Source organism: Arachis ipaensis, chromosome B04, assembly GCF_000816755.2.
Source record: "Arachis ipaensis cultivar K30076 chromosome B04, Araip1.1, whole genome shotgun sequence".
In the NCBI taxonomy this organism is placed as follows: domain Eukaryota; kingdom Viridiplantae; phylum Streptophyta; class Magnoliopsida; order Fabales; family Fabaceae; genus Arachis; species Arachis ipaensis.
The window spans coordinates 116,230,521-116,238,525 of NC_029788.2; positions in this window are offsets into that span (position 1 = coordinate 116,230,521).

Consider the following 8,005-nt stretch of genomic DNA (forward strand, 5'->3'; position numbering starts at 1 on the left):
CATGAAGCTCCGCCTCTGGTATACATATTAAATAAAAAAAGGTTGAACTATTAAGGGTATTTTTTGGGTCATGAACTATTAAGCTTGTACTTTGAAAATACTAAAGGTAATTTAAAAGAAATAAAAACAGAAGAAAACGATAGAAAGAAATAGAAAGCTTGTTAAAGAAGCTCGACAATTTGGTGATATTCTGCGGATCTTTTCTTTTTAATATTTTTGAAAATAAAATTTAAATAGAAAATCCAATGTATGTTTACATATGTGGCTATACATCAGTTATTGGATCTTATATTTTTTCTTTCACGGACTTTGGAATATACTCCTAGATAACGAGTATAATAAAATTTAATTTGAAAGTCAATGATCAAGTTGAAGAGATGAGACAGAAAACCGAAAAGAACTCATTTCCACTATGCAAAATTACAGTAATGGAAAATCACAAACTAACATCTAGCTATCCGCTACTATATAATATAAAAAAATAAGAAAATATTTGGTAACCAAAGAAAATAAGCTAAAAACAATTATAACTTGTCTTATTTAGTATTTATTAAATGTTGCGACATTTAATTAATGTTAAATAAGGCAAGTTCTGCCTGTTTTTTTTTTCTCCCTAACATTACCCAAAAAAATATATTATTTGTACATTAAAATCAACCACTAAAATTACTCATCAATATATTGATTAAATCTCAAAGTGATCCTTGAAATTAGATGCGTTACCTATTATCGTTCCTGACTTCCAAAATTTCCTAAAAACATCTCTCATATTTTGTTTCGAGACCCATAGTTGTCCTTCTATTCTTTTCGACGCATAATCAACAAACGAAGAGATGATGTGGCACCTCTTATGCCATGCTTGAGTTAAGTGAAATGACGCAGTACCATTTTACGCCCAATAAAAAGAAAAATGACGTCATTTCTTGCATTGAAACTCATGAAAACGGTTTGCCTTCACCATATTTATTTGAACACTCTCAGACTTCATTTTCCCCTTCTCTCATCAATGGTATAATATTCCGTATTTTTTTAAAATCTAAATATGAATAAATTATGTTTTATCTTATTAAGTTTTAAATTTTATATTTTAAAATAATTACATTAATTTTATAATTATTGAAGTTTAAATTAATTATAATTTATTCTATTAGTTTAAACTATTTATTAAAAATTATTTTAAATTACATTCTTTAATGAACTTAGCTTTGCTAATATTTTATTATATATCTTCTATCTTTAAGTTACTAATGTCATTTATATTAGTAACTCATATATATATTATTAGTTGTATTTTAATATATCTAGTATTTATCGTTATTCGTTTAAGATATTTATAACTTGAATCGCTGACTCATCAGCTCCAAACCGTGACACATGCCTCCTCCCTTGCTACCATATCATCGTTACTTCATTTTTCTTTCCTCGTTCAGCTTAACACAAGAGGGAAAAGAGAGGGAGAGACCGTGAGAGAGAGAGAGATTGCATTGAACCGTAACTTTTCAAGTTCGATTTCTTGAGTTCCGTAATTCCATTAAAAATCTAATCCGATTAAAATATTTGTATCTTCCTCCTCTTCACATTAACGTCACTTTTGTTTGGGAGAAATCAACGGTGACGTCGCTGATCTTCTATACATGGTTCGGCCAAGTGGGAGTCTCGGAGGTGGAGTAGTCGATTTTGACGTTTTCTTCTTCGATTTCTCGTTCAGAAAGCTTTTTTGGTGTTTCAGTTTGGTGGCTATCATACAAAGGTAGGACCTGGTAATTTTGTAATAATTAAATGTGTTCTTGATGTGTGATTGTTGACTGGATGATTGTGACTTGAAATTGAATGATTTTGTTTTAGAATTTTTTGATGAAATATTGTTGATTTAGTGCTTTATGTTTGGTTTTGTTGAGACTGTCAAAACGGATATGTTGTGGGTGTTTTTGGACTGTTTTTAAGTTTGAAATATTGATATATTTGATGTGATTTGGTAGTTGAAAGATTAAATTAAAAGTTGTGAAAAATCGGTAACCATAAAGCTCGAAAACGGATAAAAAATCAAGCAAATATTTTAAAAAATCACAAAAGAAGATTTTGGTTTTGAAAAGAATGTTTGTCACCAACACAAATATTATTTTCGAATATGAAAATATGATTTGATAAAAGATTAGGGTTAAAAATAATAATTATATAAGTTTTGAGGGTATTTTGAATAAAAAGTAAAAGTTCCAGAGTAAATCAGATATTTTATAAGAGTTTAAGGTTATTTCTAGAAATATGAAATTAAATTAATAATTTTATAAATAAATTGAGAATCTGATGATTCTCCTTCTACATGACAATTAGGGAAAGGCGAGAGAAGAGTGTGAAGATAATTTAAAATATTGAAAACAAGAAAGTAAAAGAATAAGAAAAAGATAAGAAAAAGATTAAAGGAATCTCTGCCACATGAGAGCAAAGAGTAAAAACTAAAAGAATTTAACGAACCTCTACCATAGGAGAGCAGAAAATAGAAAAGAAAAGAAAAGAAAAGATGTATTAACTAAAGAAATCTCTATCACAGGAGAGCAGATGGCAAAGATAAAAAGAGTAATTGATGGTGAATAATGAAAAAGATTATGCGAGAATCTGCTACAGAAGGACAATCAGATAGATGGTGGTGCAACCACCGAAATTTGCTTTCTAGAAAACTTTTGGCCTAAGGTCGCAGCCTGTGACGACAGGAGGTGTTCACAGAGGTTTTGTTATACATACTTTCGGCCTGGTGCTGCAGCCTGTGAGGACAAGGGGTGTTCATAGAGGTATATCATGTATATGTCGGCGAGGGAAAGCCACCCTGTATTGACAGTGGGTGTGTACAATGGGTATGCCAATTGAAAAGCCGTATTCGGATGTGATTACCGAATATTGTCGGAAACGGGTATGTAACCGACAAATGAGCTCATTATCTGCACTAGGAATAGACATACATCATACTTGTTTGCGCATATTTCTCTGTGATGTACTTTCTATGTATACGTGTGGGTGCTTTGCATGTGCTTTATGATTGTTTGACTTCTGTGTTCTTTATTTGTTAAGTTGAATGTATTTTGTTGCTTGTTGTTGTTGGCTAATAATAATAAAATGAACATAATTATCCACCCCGACCATACTAAGGACTCCCCAGTTCTTAGTCCCTTTTTCCATCCCTTTCTCTTATAAATACAAAGGCTAATTATAAAGCTGCAGAAGCATAGAAGAATTTGTTTGCAAGTTGAGTTGTTAGAATTTATTTTTTCCTCGACTTATTCGTTGAAGTTTTATTCAAAGGGATAGGTTTTGTAATTGATTTTGTATATACGACTATAATGTATCATTAATATTAAGTACGTGAATATGTGTTATTTGTTCTTGATGAAAAAATTGTAACTTTTTAGAAAAACTATCGACAGATTAATGCGTAAATGCTCAATATTAAATAGAAAATAAAGAAATTAGGTTGGTCATGTCTTCTGGTACGATTATAACGTGCTGGAAGTTAAATCGTTACAAATGGCACCACGTTAACTTGGTTTTTTTGTGTGAGTGTTGTAAAAAAAACTTCGCGTCTGAAGGATTTAGTGTTCATGGGGAGAGTTTAGAGGCAAGTGGTTTCTTTGTTTTCTGCGTCGTTGAAGGTATGTGTTGTTTGAAATAATTTTCGAATTTTTTTTATAAATCAATACATGATGAAGGTTTATCATTGCATTATTGTTAGTGTGTTGGGTTGTCCTAGAGTTTTCATGGCTGCATTATTTTAAAAGTTTTTATCTAAAGATTTTTGTTAAGCCATAGGATTTAGTGTGTTATGCTTTGTTTTTTGGCAATGAAACAAAGATTTTTTTATTATTGGGTTAATGTACGGTAGTGATGAAAAGTTGTGATTTTAATTTATAAGTTTTTTATATGATGTAGTTGTTGAATGATGTTGCAGTACTTTTTTATGATAATGTGTTATCTAATGGTTTTGATTTGTTGGTGCAGATGGATGTGTTATTGGATATAATGCTTTATTATAGAGAAAAATTTGAGAAAGATGATGAAGGGATGTTGAAGTATGCCCCTGATAACATAACTTGTCTGAATGATCTGGATGAGGATACCTTAGATGTTTCTTCATAAGGAATTATTACAAGGAGTTAGGCTATGACAAGATGCATCATTGTTGGTGGCTAGTACTTAGGAGGACTTTGCAAACCGAATTGAGGAATCTAAACAATAACAACGAACTTAGAGAGATGTGCTTCCTTGCTTAAAAGAATAAGGGATTGATGGATGTATATTTTGAGCATGGGGTGTCATCTCCAGATTATTTACAAGATCAGGAGACTAATGTATGCACGGATAATAAAGGAGTGGATGTTGCAAAAGGACAAGGTGTTATAGTCACTCTTAATGACAAAACAAAAAATCCCACTTATCAATCCCCCAAAACAAGCCAAAGCCTATGAACACTATGGAGAACCCAAAGGCTCCTATTAATCTAATGCTTCCTACTAATTTAATACCTCAAACTAAGCCAAAAATCTCTTACTAATTCAAAATTTCTCACTAACTTAAGACTAGATAAATTGCCACCAAAGAGAAGATCATCTCCACCACCAACTTCTGCCCCTATCCCAATTAATCCCATACAAGGTGCTAGCTCAGGAACAGCTGCAAGACTTGCCAAATTCTTGAAATTTGTTCCCACCCCAGAATTCAAGGCACATAGAAAAAAAATTGATGACTTTTGTCTAACATGCATTTTTGTTGGGAGTTATTTCGTATAGGGTAATTTGATAGTTTGCAAAAAAAAATCTCATGACTTTCGTTTATATTTTGTAGCCCTTTCTTTTGTTAGGATAACTTTATGTTTATGGCTGATTTGTTACCAAACCTATTGTTATGTTTATTTTGTTAGCAGTACTTTGTTTATGGCTTTGTAATCTAATTAAAACTTATGAATGATAACTTTGTTTGCATTATTAAAATAATTACTATATTTTTCTATTGCTATATATTCAGGTTACCTTTATCATTTGATAAAAACATTGAATATCTAGAAAAGATTGGATAACACAGTTAGATGTGCAGCAACTTTTTTTCATTCATGAAAATATTATACATATACCAAATTTCAATCGCATTATTACTTAACATTGAGTTCAAAGTATACAAAATACCACTAGTAAGAACAATAGCATTACAGAAACAATCAGAAATAATAATTAGATCATAAACTTTTGACTCCTAATATTAGATTCTAACTTTTTCAGCCTCCAACCAAAGTTCATCTTCTAGTTATCATTGTAACTAACAATTTCTGATTTTGCAAGCACAGCCTCTTGCCTGACATTTGTCCAAACAAAAAAATCACACCATCTTTTATCAATGGTCTGCAATCAATGAATAATTCAATTACCAAATTAGAATTTGGGGAGAATGAAATATCAAAAAAAACCAACAACTACAGCTAACATTATAATTTGGGTACCCTTAATGAAATGGATGCACTATTATCTGCCCTTAATTCCTATTCTGAAATGATTGTATGCATCAATGAGTTCGGCCCCTCACATGACCTAGCATAGTAACAACAAGAGAGATGATGGAATCATGATGCATCCGTCACACAAAAGCCTGAAAGTATTTTGATCGGGTCCATCCTATATTTAAGAGCAAGCCGAGAAATGTTAGACTAGCTTTGTGCTCTGACGAGTTCGCACCAAATTCCAATTTTGGTAATGTGTATTTTTGTTGGCCTGTAGTGATTACACTTTATAACCTGAGTTTCGAAATGTGCATGAAGGACTCATACATGTTCCTGACTTACATCATATGTAGTTCCAGCAATCCAAAAGACAAAATATATGTCTACTTGCAGCCCTTGGTGGATGAGTTGAGGACCCATGGGGTAAAAATGTATAATATTTTGACGAAGACAAACTTCTAACTGTGTGCTGCATTAATGTAGGCCATTAACGACTTTTCTACATACGGGATATTGTCAGGTTGATCCACTCAGGACAGAATGGCATGTCACATTTGCATGGAGGATACAAAAGCATTTTGGTTGATGAATGACGGTAAGAACACGTGGTTTGATTGCCATTGAAAATTCTTCGACATGGATAATCCTTTTCGGCGCAACAAGAACTTGTTCAAAAAGAATACAACTGACACCAAAGGGCACCCGTGAGGTTGGCTAGTAGGCAAGTTTGGCATCGTGTTAGTAGAATGCCAAGGATCGTCGATAACGGGACAGGTATGAGACCTCCGAGATATGGCAAGGAGTATAATTAGACTAAATAGAGTATATTTTGGGATTTGCCTTATTGGAATGACAACTTGGTTCAACATTGTCTTGATGTGATGCACATTGAGAAAAACGTGTTTGATAACATCATGCACACAATAATGGACGATAAGCGATCAAAGGATAACAATAACGCTAGGTTAGACTTGGTGGACATTTGCAGTCAGTCAGATTTGCATTTAAAGAGACTTGATAACGGGAGGTGGCCTAAACCAAAGGCGGTATACGCTCTAACGAAGGACCAGAGACAAAGTATTTGTAAGTGGATAAGATTATTAAGGTTTCTTGATGGTTACGCTTCTAACTTGAGCAGGTGTACAAACGTATCACAGGGTCAGCTTGTTGGGTTAAAGAGTCATAATTGCCACGTTTTCATGGAGTCTTTGCTTCCTGTCGTGTTCAGAGAACTTTCAACCAACATCTGGAAACCCCTCACAGAAATAAGTGAATTCTTTAGGGAGTTATGTTCTACGAAACTTAACATTAATGATGTCACAGTCATAGACAGGAACATTTCCATCATACTTTGTAAGCTAGAGAGGATATTTCCTCTATTTTTTTGATATTATGGAACACTTAGCAGTCCACCTACTGTACGAAGCAATACTATGTGGTCCGGTCCAATTTCGGTGGATGTATCATTTGAGAGGATGATTGGTTCATTCAAGTGCACCGTGAAGAACAAAGCTCGGATTGAGAGCAGCATATGCGAAACATTCTTAGCTAAGAAAACATTCGCATTTCGCTCATACTATTTTCAGCTTCATATTGAGTCATGTAGAACAAGGGTTGTAAGAAATGATGGGAAGGGAGAATCCTCATCAAGTCGAACAACGTATCCAATCTTTGCTCTCGAAGGGGCTGCAATGGGTGCGGACAATGATTACTGGTTGGAGCAGAAGAAAATTGATGTCGCATACCTACAAGTGTTGCTTAACTGTGACCAGATTTCACCCTACCTCATGTGGGTTTTTTAAGTCTTCATAAATATTGCAATCTGTAAGATACTAACTTTTTAATCTAATCAAAACTTCTAACTCCTATTCTATCATATAGGTTATTCCAAGAGGCAAATCCTGATACCTTATTGAACAGTTTCCCACATTGGTTCAAAGAATACGTTAGTGTGTATCTAACTGACACAACAAATTTGGAACTAGTTGCACTTAGTTGGGCCCAATGAACAAGGGCACTAGCTACCCAATATACAATGTTAATGGATATTGGTTCCATTCTTTACAGTGGTCAATTGGAAAGAAAATAGATAACACCGGAGTTTGAGTTTATGGGGATTCAGGCGGGGTTCATTCTGATTAGTTTGGTGTGTTGCACAACATAATTGAATTAGAGTATTTCTATTATACTACATACAAGCTGTAACACCCTTACTACCAGAACGTTACGCTTTTGGCTGTGCCACTCTGATAGCGAGAAGTATTACAATGACTTTAAATATATCTTTACATAATAGGAGCCTTTAAACGGAAAACTGTAATTTCTTCGTGTGGAAAATTGAAAATACTTTTTCTTTTCTTTCATTACATAATCATACATACATACACTTCAACCACAGCACATCATATATATATATATATATCAAAGAAACCTTCGTACAAGTTACATTCCAAATTCATACATATTTTATTACAACTCCTATCCCTCTTTACAATATATAATAATAATAATAGAGAAAAAAAATAATAA